At 38.8% G+C, this 19,903-nt stretch overlaps 1 protein-coding gene and 1 long non-coding RNA gene across 4 annotated transcripts in view; one reads left to right on the top strand and one right to left on the bottom strand.

The window, feature by feature from the left end:
* The window catches only part of LOC144285501 (uncharacterized), a 72,009-nt gene extending 64,575 nt beyond the window's left edge, over window positions 1-7,434 (bottom strand). Inside the window, exon 1 of the long non-coding RNA XR_013353763.1 lies at window positions 7,072-7,434. This is a non-coding gene — a long non-coding RNA (uncharacterized LOC144285501). The remainder of the gene's footprint in view (window positions 1-7,071) is intronic.
* The window catches only part of NR6A1 (nuclear receptor subfamily 6 group A member 1), a 223,220-nt gene that overhangs the window by 106,572 nt on the left and 96,745 nt on the right, over window positions 1-19,903 (top strand). The window lies entirely within an intron of this gene.

The following is a 19,903-nucleotide window of genomic DNA, read 5'->3' as shown; positions in this document are numbered from 1 at the left end:
CCACCCGGGTGCTCCTGGTTTGGTGTTTTTTGTTTGTTTGTTTTTGTTTTTTTCCCCACTACTCATAACAAGGACTTAGAGATGACTTTTTAAAAGTCACCTAGCTTGATAATGGCTCAGGTGAGATTTGATATCCTCTATCTAATCCAGCCCATTTCTGGGAGGTAAATCTACCTTTTCAGATGTCTTAACTATACCTCACTATCTCCCTTATAGTTCTTGTTCTTGTTTTTCTTCTCCTCCTTCTTCTTACTCTACTACTCTCTTTACTCTAAAGGTTATGTGTCATGTCCAACATTTTTATTTAAGAAAATAAGAAACACGTACTATTTCTAGTTCAACTGGATTATTTTCAACTTTAAAATTAGTCTACAGATAGTAGTAATTAGTCTACAGTCTGGTAGTAGGATTACCCAGGAAATCTTTTTATGGCTTTGATTTTAAAAAGATATGAATTAAAAAAAAAAAAAAAAAAAGATATGAATTTTCTTTCCCTTACCTGCAGGAGACTGTTTTCTCAATGAGAGGCAGTAGTTTAGAACTTCCATATTTTTGTTTTAATCACCAAGAAGGATGAGTGGAAATCTTATTCCAAAAAGAAGTATTATTTCTTAATTTAAGAAAATGTTTCTTATGTATTTAATATCATCAAATTAGTATCAATATTGAATTATATCTTATAATATTAAAATCTGAGGTTCCAGATAGTTATCCTGTATTTTTTCAACCATTTTATTATCTATGTTTCTTTTTTTTAAAAAAGATTTGTTTATTTTAGAGAGAATGCAGGGGCGGGGAGGGGCAGAGGTAGAGGGAGAGAGAGAGACTATTAAGCAAACTCTGCACTAAACCTGGAGCCGGTGCAGGGCACAATCTCACAAACCTGAGATTATGACCTGAGCCGAAACCTACAGTTGGATGCTTAGCTGAGCCACTCAAGTGCCCCTAATATTTGTTTCTGGGACTTGAAATTCTTTGTGCAGTGTTGACAGTTTTTATCTTCATGCTTATTTTAATTTTTTTTTTAATTTTTATTTATTTATGATAGTCACAGAGAGAGAGAGAGAGGTGCAGAGACACAGGCAGAGGGAGAAGCAGGCTCCATGCACCGGGAGCCCGATGTGGGATTCGATCCCGGGTCTCCAGGATCGCGCCCTGGGCCAAAGGCAGGCGCCAAACCGCTGCGCCACCCAGGGATCCCTCTTCATGCTTATTTTAATTAAAATTTATTTTTAAAAATATTTTATTTATTCATGAAAGATACAGAGAGATAGAGAGGCAGAGACACAGGCAGAGGGAAAAGCAGGCTTCATGCAGGGAGCCCAGTGTGGATCCCAGGACTCCAGAATCATGCTCTGAGCCAAAGGCAGACGCATAATCGCTAAGCTACCTGGGCATCCTATATTCTAATTAAAATTTAAACCGATAATGGCCTGTGCTATAAATCAGCCTAGAGCCCTTCTGCTTCCATTCATGTTTGGGAAGAGCCAGACAATGAACTGGATCTCAGGACCTTACATGTGTTCACAGAATTGACATGTTTATGAGTGGTTTCCATGTGCCAGGATGTTCAAGATATTTTATGTATGATCCTTGAGCTTTAAAACGATTGGCAGGAAGGCTTTAATATTCATATCTTATCCATGAAGAGTCTGAGACAAAGAGAGGAATTGACTTATTTAGGATCCTGTAGTAAATAAGTATCAGAGCTAGGATTCCGACCTACCCATGTTCACTTGACACTAAAACCCCTGATTCTTGCATCTTAGCAGGCATAGGATATATTGAGAATGACATCAGAATTTAAGAACTTCATATCCATGTTTGTCATGTCCAATTTATTTGATGGTAGATTTGAAAGGTAAGACATGGTCATGATGGAATCACTTGGATTTTTTTTTTTTTTTAAACCACTAAAGCCTTGGAGAGACACCACTCATTACATCTGGTCTTGACCAGATACCCAGTTCACAATAATTAGAGGCAATAAGGCATCGGATGTTTTACCAGTTCGTTATTATTATACTGAGTTATTTAAATATTCCTTGAAGGGGATCCCTGGATGGCTCAGAGTTAAGCATCTGCCTTTGGCCCAGGGCGTAGTCCTGGAGTCCTGGGATCGAGTCCCACATCAGGCTCCCTGCATGGAGCCTGCTTCTCTCTCTGCCTGTGTCTCTGCCTCTCTGTCTCTGTGTCTCTCATGAATAAATAAATAAAATCTTAAAAAAAAAAATTCCTTGAAAAAAAAAGCCTCAGTTTAATACTTGAAAAAAAGATTTCTATCTACAGTTTTTCTCTGTGCTTTAGTCATTTCAGCAAGGGAGAATGAGGTTATCATTGCATTTCTAAAATAACCATTTCCATTTCCTGTCTTGTTTTTTTAAAATATTTTAGACACAAATGAAAGAGAGGAGGCAGAGACCTAGGCAGAGGGAGAAGCAGGCTTCTCACAGGAAGCCCCATGTGGGACTTGATCCCCAGGCCCCTGTACCCTGAGCCAAAGGCAGACGCTTAACTGCTGAGCCACCCATGCATCCCCTTTTTCCATTTTCTTGAATAGACATCCCAGGTTCCCTATTTGGAAGCCATTTTTAAATATTCACCTAACAATGTATGCATCCCTTGGTAGAGTTTACTTTTTAGCTATAGAATACTCCTTCTATATAAAACCTAAGCCTAGATAAATACATGACTCTGAACACACAGGGACCATGCTTGTTATTTGAGCCAAGTAAGACATGAGATTGTTGTAGTAAAAAAGCCAGGATACATGGAGCAGCATTGTCACATTTTGGCTGGGGAAAGCTCTCTGGCATACAAATATTTCCATTTTATTCCAGTTGATTTACTGAGTGGCCAGCGTTAGTATTTTAGGATACCTGTTTATAATAGTTTACTTCGTGTGTTTAATAGTATCTGTCAATCTATAGCGAGTCACATTATGAAGATTTAGGGGGGGAAATATAATAATAAATAATAGGTACCCTTTTTAAAATTCCCACTACATGCCTAGCACCTTACTCTGGATGCTCTATGTACTTCATTGTGAGTCCTTCCATATATCATGCAGGTTGGCTATTTATCCATTTTGTAGAGAAGGATACTAAATCTCAGAGAGGTGGATTAATTTGCCTAATATTTTCTAGCTAGTAGGGTAGATACTGGTAATCAAACCCAGGTCTGACGGACTTCAAGCCCCTTGTTCTTTGCTGTTTCATTTGTCCATGACAGTAATGTAAAGGAGACCATGGAATTATTTGCTTCATATGTTTAAGAAGAACTTTTTGCCCTTAATTTTATTTTTTGTTTTTAAGTATACTCCAAGCTGTCCAATATGGCGCTTGAACTCACAACCCTGAGATCAAGACCTGAGCTGATATCAAGAGTTAGATGCTTAACTGACTGAGCCACTTAGGTGCCCTCTAGGAAGAACTTTTTGTTAATAAGTACTATTCTGGAACATTTTAATTACTTTGGCCACTCTTGTCTGCCTCTACTGCCTTAATGTTCTTCATAACCTCTTTATTATGGACCAAGAAAAAAAGAAACCTTTGGTTTCAAAATGCTTTTTAGATATACCTCAGGTATCATGGTGCTAGCTGCCTTGTTTTACTTGTCATTATATTTTTTACTTAGAGATAAATTTCTTTCATGTCCAGCTGGATATATAGTTGAAGATAGGTGTTGTGGATTGAGCATAGCCTAGATCATTGCTGTCCAGTAGTACTTTTTGATAGAAATATCCTGTATCTGTGTTGTCCAGTATGTAGTTACACGGGGCTGTTGAGTGTATGAAACGTGGCTAGTGTGACTGAAGAAATGAATTTTGGGGGGAACCCCGGGTGGCTCAGCGGTTTAGCGCCATCTGCAGCCCAGGGCGTGATCTTGGAGACCCAGGATCGAGTCCCACGGTCCGGCTTCCTGCATGGAGCCTGCTTCTCCCTCTGCCTGTGTCTCTGCCCCGCCCCCCCCCCCCCGAATAAATAAATAAATCTTTTTAAAAAATGAATATTTTATTTAATTTTGATTAATTTTAATTCAAATAAAAATAGCCCATAGAGCTGGTGGCTAATGTATTGGACAGCAACACAGCTTGAGGTCGTAACTAATGCTTGTGTTTAGTGGGTAATGATAGAATTTGAAGAGATCCAGTAATTGGTAGTTTAAAAGTTGCTGATTTGTTTTCCAGCAGCATTAAATTTAGCAGGCGTTCGTCTTAAAGCCATGGGACCAAACAGAGTAGAATAATTTGTGTTTCCAAAGCACCTTTTGATCATTCATGATCTCATTTAATGAATATTTCCGGTATGATATCATTTAGGATTTGGATCTGCTAATGGATCACAGAAGAAAGCCAGAAGAACAAAATCATTTACAACTTCCTTGTGTAGGGTCTCCTCCTGTTGAAATGGACACCATTCTGGTGTGTGGTGCTCAGGTTGCACCATGAGGGTCTGGACAGGAGCCTGTGCTCATTGATTAAGATTAGAGAATTAGGTCTCTCCCCTCACCTAGAATTCCATTAATTTTATTTTTTGATTCTAAAGAGAGAGAAGTAGAGGCAATTTCTAAATTTAGCCAGAGAACTACAATAATTTGATAACCAACAAAAGAAAATAAAGTTTTCCATTCTAATATACCAAAATAAGTCCTTAGGGCATTGATTTTAGTTCTTTGTTTTGCAAAATCCAACTCAGAACTCAGAAGTGTTCTGTGTAAGATTAGTTTTTAAATTGATATTTATCTTCTGAAGAAACTTTTTATTGAATTACAGATTTCATATATTTTAAAGAAAAATTTGCTTCCCTGGAGTCTTGGAACATTTGGTTTCATTTTGGTCTTGTGAAATAATTTGTAAAAGATACTACTTTTATTATATGTCAGTTGTGTCAGTAAGCATATTTTTTTCTCTGACATTTTATTTGTAAAATATTCTTCTCCTTTCTATCAAAGCTTACAACTAATAAACTTTGGATGCTTTTGATTTTTCTAACTGTGCCAGGGCATTGAATGAAGTTCCCTATAGTGAGAAAAGAGAGCACATGGGACTCGTGACTTTATGTACTCCAACAATAGAGCTTTTATGACATTGGAGGTGGTTAAAAAAGCTAGAAGTAGGTCTTAAACATGGCATCTCTGTGTTGCCTTTTTTTTTTTTTTTTTTTTGTATTCTCAGAGCTGCCAGGAGTGCATCGGGCCTGTAATTTCCTGTTCTCTGAATCCCCCATCTTTCTGCAGCTCCAAGCTTTGTGTCCCACAGCCTGTGACTCTGTGCTAACAAATCGCTATTGTCCAGTGGGGCGAATGGTGGCTGGAACTAAAGAATTGCTGTCTGGTTTCTATTCAAATCCAGGTAGTGAGATATATGAATGGACTTTTCGAATCGTCATGTGAATAATGTCTGCTCGGCATGAAGGCTGAGAGCCACATTGGAAAGATTAACTCCTAGGCTGACCACTAACATCCTTTGTGGTAGGAGGTAGAAACATTCCCAAGTATCATTTTATTCACACTTAATTTTCCGTTTTATCCTCTAAAAGCAGGGTTAACCATTCAGTTATTTGGCTACTTTTCTCCCAAGTTTTAGTGTTTCTGTTGATAATATGGAAGTTTAGGGAAATGCTAAGTTTTCACCTAGAACGCTGTATTATTTTCTGTTAAAAGTTTTCTACCTTACATTAATTACGGCATAAAGTTCTCTTTATAGTATTCATACAAAAATGAGAAAGAAAGAGCTGTTTTTCCTAGGAAACCAACCCTTGAAAATGCTTTTTAACCAATGAAGGGAAAAAAAAAAAATATATATATATATATATATTTAGTGCATTTTACTTATCTGCATTTTCCCCCAAAAGTCCAAATTTATACAAAGAAAAAGAAACAACTTCAAATGCAGCATATTAACCAAACAAGCCTTATTCAAATTAGGAACCAGTTTTAACATTTATAAGTATAGCAGAATCAGGATTTTTTAAAAATCAGATTTGGAAGCCAGACTCTAAGTTATAATTCTCATTTATCCTTTGAATATTATTATTTTATCTTTGTCTTGTATACCTGAAAAAATGTCGATAGGATAGATAGAAGGGCCCTGCTTTTTTTTGCACTCCTTCCATATCGCAGGTACTATGGAACGGAGAGCCTTTTATGTTTCTTTTTGTCTTAAACTCAGACAGCTTTGTAAGCAGTAGTGTGTAGATTACAAGAGTTAGACAAAAGCAGGCGCGACTGAGAAGAGTTGGGGGGGGGGGAGCTTGGGGCACTTCCTGTCACTCAACACATTCCAGATCACTAAAAAATTTCCACACCCTCTGCATTCCCTCTTGCCCACCCCAGATCCCAGTATTTTCTGATTCCATATGTTGTGGTATTTATCACACTTCTATCATTGGGCTCTGGCAAGACTGCTTCAGAGGAGATGCATTCCTTTAGATTGCACAAAGCATAGCTGGGAAAATGGCTGGCAGTTTCAGAATCTAGTCACGATCGCATGCATGAACACCTCACACATCCATGCCCCTTTCCCCCCCTTCCTGCCCCTGCAGCTGGCTGACCTGTCTCACCCACTGCTGGCCTATCGAACGGCCAGGACTGTCTGGTTTGGCTCATGCCTTTGTCCATGTCTGGCTTAGTTCCTCTCTGTCTACGCTTGCCACTACCCCCACCGCCCCAGGCAGAGCAAGTGTTTGGCCACACAAAACTACAGATAGAAAAGGTGGTAAAAACTTCAAACTTTTTTTCTCCAACAGTTTATTCTTTTGTGAATTTCTCCCTTTTTTTAACTACTCTGTTTTAAGAAAACAAATACGAAATTAATTATCTAAAGGCAAAGAATGCAAAACAACCTTTGTGTTCCTTATAATAACTGACTTCATAACTCTCTCCAGCTGCGTTATGGGGTGTGTATAAAAAGCTTCTGTTCTGAGAACAAAGGAGCACGTGCAGAAATGAGTCTAAAAAACTCCACTGACAGTATTTCACTACACAAATTACTTAAAAGATTTTAGTTAAGCTTCTCAACAGATTCAATGTTAAAATGGTTTTTAGTTTAAAAAAAATGAAAGTGCTTACCCAGTAAAAGAACCGAAGTAGTCCTGAACTGTTACGTAAGACTTTTTACAGTTGGATCTTTGTCAAAAGGGGGTAGGGGTGAAGGGAGAAAGCAGCAACAACAATCAAAAAAGTTCGAGCTGCTGTGGCTAGAGGACAACTTCTGTGTTTCCAGATAGGATTCTTGCTGTAGAAATGGAACTTCCAGCCAGCACAGCATCCTGTCCCGGTAGAGAAATGAGTTTGTCAGTAAAAAAAATTAAATACTGGAACCCAGGCTAGACGAGGTATTGAACTGCGCCAGATTTCCTTGCAGCCCTGTCTGCTCAGCTCGCATTGAACTATATATGACCCAGATGATGGACAGAAGCACATTCAGTCATGTGCACTCTGGAAGAAAGCGGATTTGCTGGTCCCTGGCAATGCAGGGGTTTGTCTTCTGATTGGGCTGTGCCCTGATCAGTGAAATGTGAAGCCCTCACCATTCAGAGGCCGTAATTCAGGACTGGCAGTTTGAGTGTCTGGCTGCCTCTAGTTACTGAGAGAGACTTTGAAGGTGTTGCTTTTGTTTGGTGGCATTACCTACCCAGAGGTTGCTTTACACCTATGTACTAGTGTCAGGAGCAATGCGAGTCTTTCTGAAATGCAAGAAGGCAGCCAACTTTGCCTGAACCCTGTCATCTTATTGTTGATGAACTTGGCTCTAACTTAAACCAATTATTTGCTGATAGAATTGTGATCCTGACCAAGGGCTCGTGTCCACACCACGCCCTGGCCTTTATTCTAGGTTTGGTAAGGTAAAAATAAAGGTGGCATTTGACTTCCTAGATGATATAAATTGGTCTTACTGAAAATTGGATGGATGGATAGCAGAGAAGATGGATAGTTTTGGGTTTTGGAGTCTTTGAACATACTATACTAGGAAGGAGGTTTATCTCCTATGATCCTCTTTGTGAAGCTGTCACTCTTAGTCCAGTCCTTAGTCACATAGGGGACTGCTGGAGGGAAGCTACCAAAGTGTAGACCTGCTTGGGCTGCAGCATAGCCTTTAATCATGCAAGATAGCCAGAATCTACTCTCTCTAGTCTTTCTGAACTACGGTCATTGGGATTTTTTTCCCATCTTTCTGGGCCACTAGGAAACCAGGTCATTATACAGTACTGTCAGTTGTGACATTCTCATTTAGAATATAAAAGTTGCTTTGTTTAATGAAAATTAACACTTTTTTTTTTTTTTTAAATTTCAGGCAGTAAAGTATTATGAGACATTGGTACTTATATATGAAATCCACTCCACATGGGCCAGTTAGGAATGAATTTATATAATCCTAATCTGGCTTTTGGACATACAAATACTTTGATATATTTTTTTGTTTCTTATACTTGTAGAAATAAACCTGTAGTCACTGTATAGCAGCTATGTATTCTGCTGTAAATTTTGAGTTTGGATGTTTGGGTAGTTGTGATTTCGTAGATGTTGACTACATTACATAGGGTCCTATGTTTGAGGATTGCCCCAGATTTCTTGTCATGTGTTAACCTGGGGAAAGCTGGCTTGAAATGCTACTAAATATAAGAATGATCAAAGTGGGGGGGGATCCCTGAGTGGCTCAGCGGTTTGGCGCCTGCCTTAGGCCCAGGGCGTGTTCCTGGAGTCCAGGGATTGAGTCCTGCATTGGGCTCCCTGCAGGGAGCCTGCTTCTCCCTCTGCCTGTGTCTCTGCCTCTCTGTGTATCTCTCATGAATAAATAAATAAAATCTTAAAAAAAAAAAAAAGATTGATCAGAGAACAGGGGGTGCATGCTCTCTCTCTTTCTATAACTCATAGGAAAATTATTCTTTTTTAAATTGTAAAATATACATAACTTTTACCATTTTAACCGTTTTTAACTTTATAGTTGTATAGTATTAAGTATATTCACATTGTTGTACCATTATCATCATCTGTCACCAGAACTTTTTCATCTTTTTCCCCAATTGAAACTCTTTATATAACACTTAACTTCCTCCTTCCCCCCAGCTCCTGGCAACCATGTTTCTACTTTCCGTCTCTATGGATTTGACTACTCAAAATACTTCATATAAGCAGAATCATAGTCTTTTTGTGACTGCCTTACTTCACTTTGCATAATGTCTACTATGCTCATCCATGTTATTGCAGGTATCAGAATTTCCTTCCTCTTAAAGACTGAATAATATTCCACTGTATGTATGTACGTGTGTGTATATATATGTATATATACATATATATATCACATTTTATTTATCCTTTCATCTGTCAATGGACACTAGTTGCTTCTACCTTTTGGCTGTTAAGGCATTTTGACCATTCTTCTTACAGTCTTGTGAGGGCATCTTTATAGAGCTGCTCTGACCCATCTTAGAAGCCATTCCATTTTATAAATTGGAAGGGTTTTGATATACCTATCAACTCTAGACACAAACCAGGCCCTAATACTAGATTTGCAAGAGAGGAGCAGATTCATTTCAGCCTTTCTGGATGAGATAATACATACTACCCTCCTACTAGTTCTTTTATACTTACTTTTTATGGGTTTATCTTTCCTGTTACACTGTTGGTTCTTCGTGGGCAGGGACTGCAGCTAATTCTTCTTGAATTGTGCCTGTGCCCCAGTATAGACACAAAATAACAAAGTAGACATTACTATTAGTTGGAAAAAAGATAAATGAATGAAATAATAATAAATGTTAATTTTTACTGGCTTTTATTATGTACCGGACACTGTGACAGGTATTTTATATACATAAGCTTATTTGATCTTCAAAATAACCCTGTGGTATAAGCCCCATTACCTTCATTTAACAGATAAAGGAGTTTGCCTAAGGTCTCACAGCATATAAAAGATATAATGAGGATTTGAACCCTTGTCTCTTTCAGCTCCAGATCCATAATGCTAGGGGCAGATTTCATAGGTGGTGATCAGTGGGGTTTAGCTTAAGCATTGATTCCAAGTCAAATATTCTTTCACTGGGTATCAGAAGCTACAGCCTTATGTAGATGTAATTCATGAGTAGATACTCCGAGGAAAGCTCAACATACTAGTAACTTGGACCTTTTATAGATTTTTAGCCGAACAACTTCTTGTTGAACTCGATTCACAGATATTCCTTTGTATGCAGATTCTTTCTCATGTTATTTTGAAAGTGCCATTAAATAGAATGCACTAGAATGAATTTATCCAAGTTCTTCATTTTTCATTTGGCAGATAGGTATCCATATACCATATGTTTATGGTGTATATGTGTTATATGTATATAGGTGAGTAAAATCTAGGTGCTAAGGAGAGCTCAAGAACAAAACAAAACATTCTTATGGAACTTATATTCTAGTGAGAAAACAAAAAATAGGTTAAAGTAAAATGAAGTAAAAGCATGCTGTGAAGAAAATAATCTGAAATTGACCAGTTAAAAGGAACTTTCTCAGTATTTTTAAATAAGGTTGTATCCAGATGTTCTGATTCTAATAAGGTTATTTGCTAATATTTGGCCCACTTTTTTTTCAACTTCTCAAATACTCTGAAAAATATAGAAGATAACATTCCCCACCTGATAGTCTCATTTTATAGGTCAGTGGCTTTCAGGTTTTATTTACTATTACCCACTGAAAGAAAGATTTTATGTTGCAATTTATTATACATATGTTTGTGTGTATATATCTACATATCAATAAATATGTACCTGAAACCAATTTCATGAAATAGTACTTGTCTTTATTACATATAGTGTCATCTGATATTTTTCTTTTATTTTTTTACTTTAAAAGAAATGTTATTTGCAAGCCACTAACTTGGTTTTACAACCCACAGAAGGGGCATCCTGAACTTTGAAAAATAGTATATAGATGAGCAAACTGAAACTCTGAGAAGTTATGATTTGTCCAGTGTCACATAGCAAGGAAGTGGCAAAGCTAGGACTTGAATCAAAGCTTGATTCCAAAGCCCTTATTTGTCCTACTACATTATATAGCTTCCCTAGTGATGCTAACCTTTAATGAAACTGAACAACAACAACAAACCACAAATAACCTTTAATAATCATTACATAAAATGTAAATTTCCCAAAACAGAGGCTACAGGAAGGAGCAAAAATGGTCTTCCTTTGATCTGATCTATCCATATGTTGGACAGAATACAGTTGATAGTACTCATTAGTTATGCTGGGAACCCATAGATTCCCAAAGCATTTGTATCTCATTATGCAGTCTAGCCCTGAGCTAACCATGGTTCTTAAAATAATAGCTATGATAAGACCTAGCTTCTGAATGTGAGAGTATGGCTTTCAAAAGTGACGTGTTATAGTGTGACTTGGAGTCAGGACTCATATATGGGAAAAGATATCTAGAGTTTGAGTTCAACCCTGCTCTCTCTGACCTGGCTGTGGTACTGGTTAATTTTGTGGAAAAGAAAAATCGTGCCCTCCTTTCTCCCTAGAGCACAAGGCTGTATCGAAGGGAGAAGGAAAGGAAATTAATGACTTCTGTCTACTATGAGCCATGCACTGTACTCTAGGCACTTCTGACATGGGTTTTTAATTCTCACAACAGTTTTGTGAGGGGAATGCTATGTTCCCTATTTTGCAGAGAAGAAATTATTTTATTTTATTTATTTATTTATTTATTTTTTTAATTTATTCATGAGAGACACAGAGAGGGAGAGAGGCAGAGACGCAGGCAGAGGGAGAAGCAGGCTCCATGCAGAAAGCTGGATGTGGGACTCAATCCTAGGACTCCAGGATCACGCCCTGGGCCAAAGGCAGGTGCTAAACTGCTGAGTCACCCAGGGATCCCCAGAAGAAATGATTCTTAGAATCCCAGTCAGGTAGTAACTGAGGCTGGTACCGGAACTCTACTATACCTGAACTTTAAAAATCATACCCTTCACCTTAGAGCTAAGTTAGAGCTCCAAGCAAATGAGACCGTGTAGACAAGATATTCCAAGACTTTGGAAATGAAGAGTTATGTCATAAGATGGAAGTCTATGAAAACTAATAGTGTAGAAATAGAGCTGCTTTCTTACTCCTGTGCAATGTGGGGTGTACCTTGCTAGCTTTTAGTCTTCATGCAGGGGCTTTTCAATGAAAAACAGTTGTTTAATCTTCTGGTTTCCATTATTAACCAGCAGAGTTGTTTTCTTCTCCTTTTTCTGCCATGACTTAGACATTGTTTTGTTTTTCCTTTTTGGGCTTAAATTAGATTGGCTCTTCAAAGCTTCTGGATCTCCTTATTTCTTGAGTAGGCAAAAATAGTCAGGTGCTAGTGTCTGCTAGGGAAAAGGATAAAGTAACATAACATGGGCAGGATTGGATTTCAGGCACAGGCCATAAACCACTTCTCCAATGGCTGCAGGAATATGCTCATTTTTTTTGTGAAAAAGAGACTGTGACCCACTGTTAATCATTTGACTGTATAATTAAAGCCAAGGGTTTTGGATAATTTCCTCAGATATATATATCGGAAGGCCCATTTTTTTCTCTTCCATTTTGTCTTCCCACAGATCACATTAAGGTTAAAGATGGCAAAGTAGATAAGGCAAAAAGAGACAAGAACCACCATGGGCCAAACCCCATGGTAGGTGCTTTGTAAAACTGTTACTTTGAATTCTTACAATGTTCTTATTAAATTGGTATTGCCATTTCCTCTTTAAAAAAAAAAAAGATTTTTTAAAAAGAATTTTAATTTCTTTATTCATGAGAGACACACAGAGAGAGGCAGAGACATGGGCAGAGGGAGAAGCAGGCTCCCTGGGGGAGCCCGATGCAGGACTTGATCCTAGGACCCTGGGATCACGACCTGAGCCAAAGACAGACCAGAGCCTATCCCAGGACCCCAAGATCATGACCTGAGCCAAGCATATGCTTAGTCCACTGAGCCACCCAGGTACCCTAACCCCCCACCCCCACCCCTCGCTGCCCATTTTCTCTTTTATATAAATGAGGAAACTGGAGTTTGGAGAGGATAAGTAACTTTTTCAAGATTCAGAAGGTAGAACCAGTAATCTAACTCAGATTTTTTTATGGGTTTTGTTTTTATGGCTCCAGAGCCCTCTCTCTTTTCTCTCTTTCTCTCTTTTTAAAAATATTTTATTTATTTATTTGACAGAGAGCACAAGCAGGGGAAGAAGCAGGCTTTAGGAGATGTAGGGCTGATGTAGGGCTCCATCCCAGGGTCCCGGGCTCATGACCTTAGCCAAAGGCGCAGAGGCTTAAACTAATCAAGTGAGCTACCCAGGTGCTCAAAGCTCTCGCTTTTTCTTATCTATTTACTGTCTTCACTAAAGCACTTCCATTTTCTCTCAGGGGCATTGCCAGAGTTCAGAGAATGTTGGTAGTGATTTTATCTCCTAGAACAGACTCTTTCAGAGTGGGGTTATGGTAACTTTATCATTTAAAATTCAGGCCATCACGGTGTGCCTGAGTGGTTCAGTTGGTTAAGCATCCAACTTTTGATTTCAGCTCAAGTCATAATCTCAAGGTCGTGATCTCAGAGATGTGAACCTGAGATCAAGCCCTGCCTTGGGCTGCGTTTTGTATAAGCAGGTATATAGCCTGCTTAAGAGGTATATGCTTAAGCAGGTGTATAGCCTGCTTAAGATTCTCATTCTCTGTCTCCCTCTACCTCTCCCTCTAAAAAAATTCAGGCCATCAAAATCTTCAGGAGCTGATTATAGCATGAACCATTGAGACCACTTTGGTCTGACTTCCCATTTGTATTGCCTTCTACTAGGCCTCCCTGAGCAGCTCTGTTAACCTTTTATATAAAGATCTTGTCCAGGAGATACATAACACCAAAATAAACACACTTTGTAAAAGGTTACATGTTCACCATTCCTATTAAAATCACAAGTGCCCATTGAGTAAGATGGCAGAGATTAATTTAAGCAATTTTTAGGGAGTCTTTTTTAACTTACACATTTCTGAATAGTTTTCTTCTTGGTAAAAATTGTAACCTCTCATTTTTCTCTAGGCTTGTAAAGACAATTAACTAATACTTGAAAACTTAGAAAATTGGTATTTTTTTCTTTCGTAAGTATTTTATTTAGTACATTTTATTCTTTAGAGCAGTTTTGGATTCATTTCAAAATTGAATGTAAAGTACAGAGTTCTTATATACCCTCTGTCCCCAATGTGCATAACCTTCCCCATGTCAACATCAAGCACCAGAGTGCTACAGTTGTTAGAAGTGACAAACCTGGGATCCCTGGGTGGCTCAGCAGTTTGGCGCCTGCCTTCGGCCCAGGGTGTGATCTTGGAGACCTGGGATCGAGTCCCACATCGGGCTCCCAGCATGGAGCCTGCTTCTTCTCCCTCTGCCTCTGTCTCTGCCTCACTCTCTATCTGTGTCTCTCATGAGTAAATGAATAAAATCTTTAAAAAAAAAAAAACAAACTGACAAACCTGTACTGACTGACACATCATTATCACCCAAAATCCATAGTTTAGTTTAGGGTTCACTCTTGGTGTTGTACATTCTGTGGATTTTAACAAATGTTTAATGACATGTGTTACCATTGCAGTATTGTGCAAAATTGTTTCATTGCCTTAAAAATGCTCTGTGTTCTGCCTTTTCATTCCTCCCTCCCTCCTAACAACTGGCAACCACTAATATTTTTACTGACTCCATAGTTTTGTCTTTTCCAAATGCCATACATTTGGAATCATACAGTAAGTGTGTGACTTTTTTTGATTGGCTTCTTTGATTTACTGATAAGCATTTAAGCTTTTTTCCATGTCTTTTTATGGCTTGATAGCTTATTTATTTTTAGCAATGGATAATATTCCATTGTCTAGATATACCAGCTTATCCATTTACCTACTAAAAGCCATCTTGATTACCATCTTGATTACTTCCAAGTTTTGGCAGTTATGAATAAAGCTGCTGTGAGATCCCTGGGTGGCTCCCAGGGCACTAATCCCAGCGGTTTAATGCCTGCCTTTGGCCCAGGGCGTGATCCTGGAGTCCCGGGATCAAGTCCCACATGGGGTTCCCTGCATGGAGCCTGCTTCTCCCTCTGCCTGTGTCTCTGCCTCTCTCTCTCTCTCTCTCTCTCTCTCTGTGTGTGTGTGTGTGTGTGTCTCTCATATGTTATGTTATGTATATATGTATAAATAAATATATATATAAATATATATGTATAAATCTATATATTATGTTGGTCTGTTTTTGGGCTTTCTCTTCTGTTCCATTATCTATTTGTCTGTTCTTTTCCCAATATCACACTGCCTTAATTACTGGATCTTTGTGGTAATTCTTGAAATCAGATAGTGCTGTCTTCTGACTTTGTTCTTCTTCAATATTGGTAGTGTTGGCTATTCTGGGTCTTTTGCATTTCTTTATCAACTTTAGAATCAGTTTGTCAATACCCACAAAATACTTTGCTGGGTTTTTTTTCTTTAAGATTTCTTTACCTATTTTTTTTTAAGATTTTATTTATTTATTCATGAGAGACACACACAGAGAGAGAGAGAGGCAGAGACACAGGCAGAGGGAGAAGCAGGCTCCATGCAGGGAGCCCGATATGGGACTCAATCCCAGGACTCGAGGATCATGCCCTGGGCCGAAAGCAGGCATTAAACCGCTGAGCCACCCAGGGATCCTCTTCTTTACCTATTTTAGAGAGAAAGAGTGGAGGAAGGAGCAGAGGGAGAACATCCCCAAGCAGACTTTCCTGCTAAGTGCAGAGCCTCATTCAGGGCTCAGACCCTCATGAGATCATGACCTGAGCCGAAACCAAGAATTGGACACTCAACCGACTGAGCCACCCTGGCACCCCTTTATGGGGTTTTGGTTGGGATTATGTTAATTTATAAATCAAGGTGGGAAGAACTGGCGTCTTCACAATATTGACCCCTGTTATCCGTAAACATAGAGTATCTATGTTTATCTATATCTATCCTGGATCTTGTACATATTTTATTAGATTTAATGCCTAAGTATTTCATTTGGGACGGGGTGCTAATATAAATGGCAATGTATGTTTAATTTCAAATACCACTTGTTTGGTGCTGGTATATAGGAAAGCAGTTGTCCTATTTATTAACCTTGTATCCTACAACCTTGCTAACATATCACTGCTTTTAGTTCAAGGAGTTTTGGGTTTTGTTTAGGTGTGTGTGTGTGGGGGGGGGACTTTTTCCAGATTTTCTACATAGACTGTGAACAAAGACAGTTTTATTTCTTCCTTCCCAGTCTGTATATCTTTTATTTCCTTTTCTAGTCTTATGTTAGCTGGGACTTCCAGAACAATGTTGAAAAGCAGTGGCGAGGGGATCCCTGAGTGGTTCAGTGGTTTAGCACCTGCCATTGGCCCAGGGCGTGATCCTGGAGTCCCAGGATCGAGTCCCGCGTCAGGCTCCCTGCATGGAGCCTGCTTTTCCCTCTGCCTGTGTCTCTGCCTCTCTCTCCCTCTCTCTGTGTATCTCATGAATAAATAAATATAATCTTAAAAAAGAAAAGAAAAGCAGTGGCGAGGAGATACATCCTCATTATTTCTGATCCTAGCAGGAAAGCTTTGAGTTTCTTTAAGTATGATGTTAGCTGTAGATTTTCTTTATCAAATTGAGGAAGTTCCCCCCAATTCCTAATTTGTTGAGAAGTTTTAGTTGAACAGGTATTTGATTTTGTCATGCTTTTTCTGCATCTATTGATATGATCAAATGATTTTCTTCTTTAAAGCCTCTTGACGTGATAAGAGTACATTAATTGATTTTTAAATGTTGAACCAGCCTTACATACCTGGCATAAACCCTACTTGGTTGTGATGTACAAACCTTCTTTACATTGTTGGATTCCAGTTGCTAATATTTTGTTGAGTTTTGCATCTATATTTATAAGAGATCCTGGTTTGAAGTTTTCTTTTCTTTTTTTTCTTTTTTTTTTAAATATTTTATTTTATTATTTATTATAGTCACAGACCGAGAGAGAGGCAGAGACACACACAGAGAGAGAAGCAGGCTCCATGCACCGGGAGCCCGACGTGGGATTCAATCCTGGGTCTCCAGGATTGTGCCCTGGGCCAAAGGCAGGCGCCAAACCGCTGCGCCACCCAGGGATCCCTGAAGTTTTCTTTTCTTGTAAGGTCTTGGTCTGTTTTGGTTATTGGCATAATGCTGGCCTCATATAATAAGAGCTATTCCTTCTGCTTCTAAATTTCTTGTATATTCTTGAAGAGATTATAGAGAATAATTTCTTAAGTGAACCCATATGGACTTGGTACTTTTTGGTAGGGGGAAGATTATTAAATATTGACTCAATTTCTTTAATAAAGGCCTATTGAGATTGTCTGTTGCTTCTTGTGTTGGTTTTGGCAGAGTATATCTTCAAGGAATTGGTCCATTTCACCTAGATTATCAAATTTGTGTGCATAGGATTGTTCATAATATTTCTTTATTATCTTTCTGATGTCCATGAGATGTGTATTGTGTTATATTCTCTTTCATTTATATTAGTAATTTGAGTCTTGTAGCTGGTAAAACATTTAAGAATAAGAAAAATAGGGGTGCTTAGGTGGATCAGTTAGGTGTCTGAATCTTGATCTCAGCTCAGGTCTTGATCTCAGGGTTGTGAGTTTAAGCTCTGCATTGCACTCCGTGCACAGCCTACTTAAAAAAGAGAGGGCAGCACGAGTGGCTCAGCGGTTTAGTGCCGCCTTCGGCCCAGGGTGTGATCCTGGAGACGCAGGATCAAGTCCCACGTCAGGCTCCCTGCATGGAGCCTGCTTCTCCTCCCTCTGCCTGTGTCTCTGCCCCTCTCTTTTTCTCTCTCTCTGTCTCTCATGAATAAATAAATAAAATCTTTAAAAAAAGAGAGAAAATAAAAACAAGGTTTTATTTCACCTTCACTATTCATTTTCCAATGTTCTTCCTTTCTTTACATAGATCTGAGTTTCTGACCTGTATTTTCCTTCCCTCTGAAGAACGTCTTTTAACATTTCTTGCTGGGCAGGTCTACAGGCAACAAATCAGCTCATTTTTGTTTGTCTGAGAAAGTCTTTATTTTTCTTTCACTTTTGAAGGGTAATTTTACAGGATAGAGAATTCTAGGTTGAGGGATTTATTTCTCTCAGCACTTTTAAGAATCTCACTCTATTCCCTTCTTGCTTGCATGGCTCTGAGGTTAATTCATTTTTTTAAAGATTTTATTTATTCATGAGAGACAGAGAGAGGCAGAGACACAGGCAGAGGGAGAGGCAGGCTCCATGCAGGGAACCCAGTATGGACTCGATCTTTGGAGTCCAGGATCACACCCTGAGTCGAGGGCAGACACTCAACCACTGAGCTATCCAGGCATTCCTCTGAGGTTAATTCAGATGTAATTCTTATTTTTATTTGTTCATCAATAAGTTGTTTCTTCCCGGGGATCCCTGGGTGGCTCAGCGGTTTAGCGCCTGCCTTTGGCCCAGGGCGGGATCGAGTCCCTAGGCGGGCTCCCTGCATGGAGCCTGCTTCTCCCTCTGCCTGTGTCTCTGCCTCTCTTTCTGTGCCTATGATGAATAAATAAAATCTTAAAAAAAAAAAAGTTTCTTCCCTCTGGCTTCACTCAAGATTTTTTCATTATCTTTAATTTTTGAAGTTTGAATATAATATCCCTAGGGGGGTTTTTGTTTGTTTGTTTTTGCACTTATCCTGCTTGGTGTTCTCTGAGCTTCTTAGATCTGTAGTTTGGTATCTGACATTAATTTGTGGAAATTCTCAATCATTACTGCTTTAAATATTGCTTCTGTTCCTTTCTCTCTTTTCCTTCTAGTAGTCCCACTGCATTTATGTTCTACCTTTTGTTGTTGTCCCACAGTTCTTGGATGTTCTTTTTTGTTTGTTTGCTTCAGTCTTTTTTCTCTTTGTTTTTCAGTTTTGGAAGTTTCTATTATCATAACTTAAAACTTTCTTTAGCCATTCCCAGTCAGCGTAATGCTGCACAGCTACAAGGATCACATTTTCTGAATCCCAAATTGTGACAACAGATCTCCTATAAGGATTTTTTTAAAGATTTATTTATTTATTCATGAGAGACACAGAGAGAGGCCGGGGGGAGGGAGAGAGAGAGAGAGGCAGAGACATAGGCAGAAGGAGAAGCAGGCTCCTCACAGGGAACCCGATCTGGGACTTGATTCCGGATACTGGGATCAGGCCCTGAGCTAAAGGCAGAGGCTCAACTGCTGAGCCACCTAGGCATCCCTTTTTTTTTTTTTTTTTTAAACTTTTATTTTTATTTTTTATTTTATTTTTTTAAACTTTTTTTTTTTAAGATTTTATTTATTTATTTATTCATGATAATCACAGAAAGAGAGAGAGAGAGAGAGAGAGGCAGCGACACAGGCAGAGGGAGAAGCAGGCTCCATGCAGGGAGCCCGATGTGGGACTCGATCCCGGGTCTCCAGGATCGCGCCCTGGGCCAAAGGCAGGCGCCAAACCGCTGCGCCACCCAGGGATCCCTTTTTTTAACTTTTAAATAGACTTTTTTGAGAGCAATTTTAGGGTTTTAGGTTTATAGCAAAACTGAACAGTACAGTGAATTCCCATAAACCCTTTCCCTCAACCTCTTCTCATTAATATTCCACACACTGGTGTAATACATTTGTTATGGTCAGTGACCCTACATTGACCCAATATTACCACCCAAAATTCATAGTTTATATTAGGATTCACTCTTGATGTTTTTACATTCTGTGGGTTTTGACAAATGTATCATGATTCAAGTGAACTTTTTATTTTAAGAGATTTATTTTGAATTCCTGAATATTGGAATTTAGAAAACATTGGTTTGTGGAAACCACAGAACAGAATATTTTTGGAAAATCCTGAGTACAGTTATTGTATGTGTAGATGCCTCAGATGAGCTC

This window comes from Canis aureus, chromosome 16 (genome assembly GCF_053574225.1).
Source record: "Canis aureus isolate CA01 chromosome 16, VMU_Caureus_v.1.0, whole genome shotgun sequence".
Taxonomy (NCBI): domain Eukaryota; kingdom Metazoa; phylum Chordata; class Mammalia; order Carnivora; family Canidae; genus Canis; species Canis aureus.
Note: the sequence above shows the minus strand (reverse complement) of the source record. Positions and strands in the feature narration are given on the sequence as shown.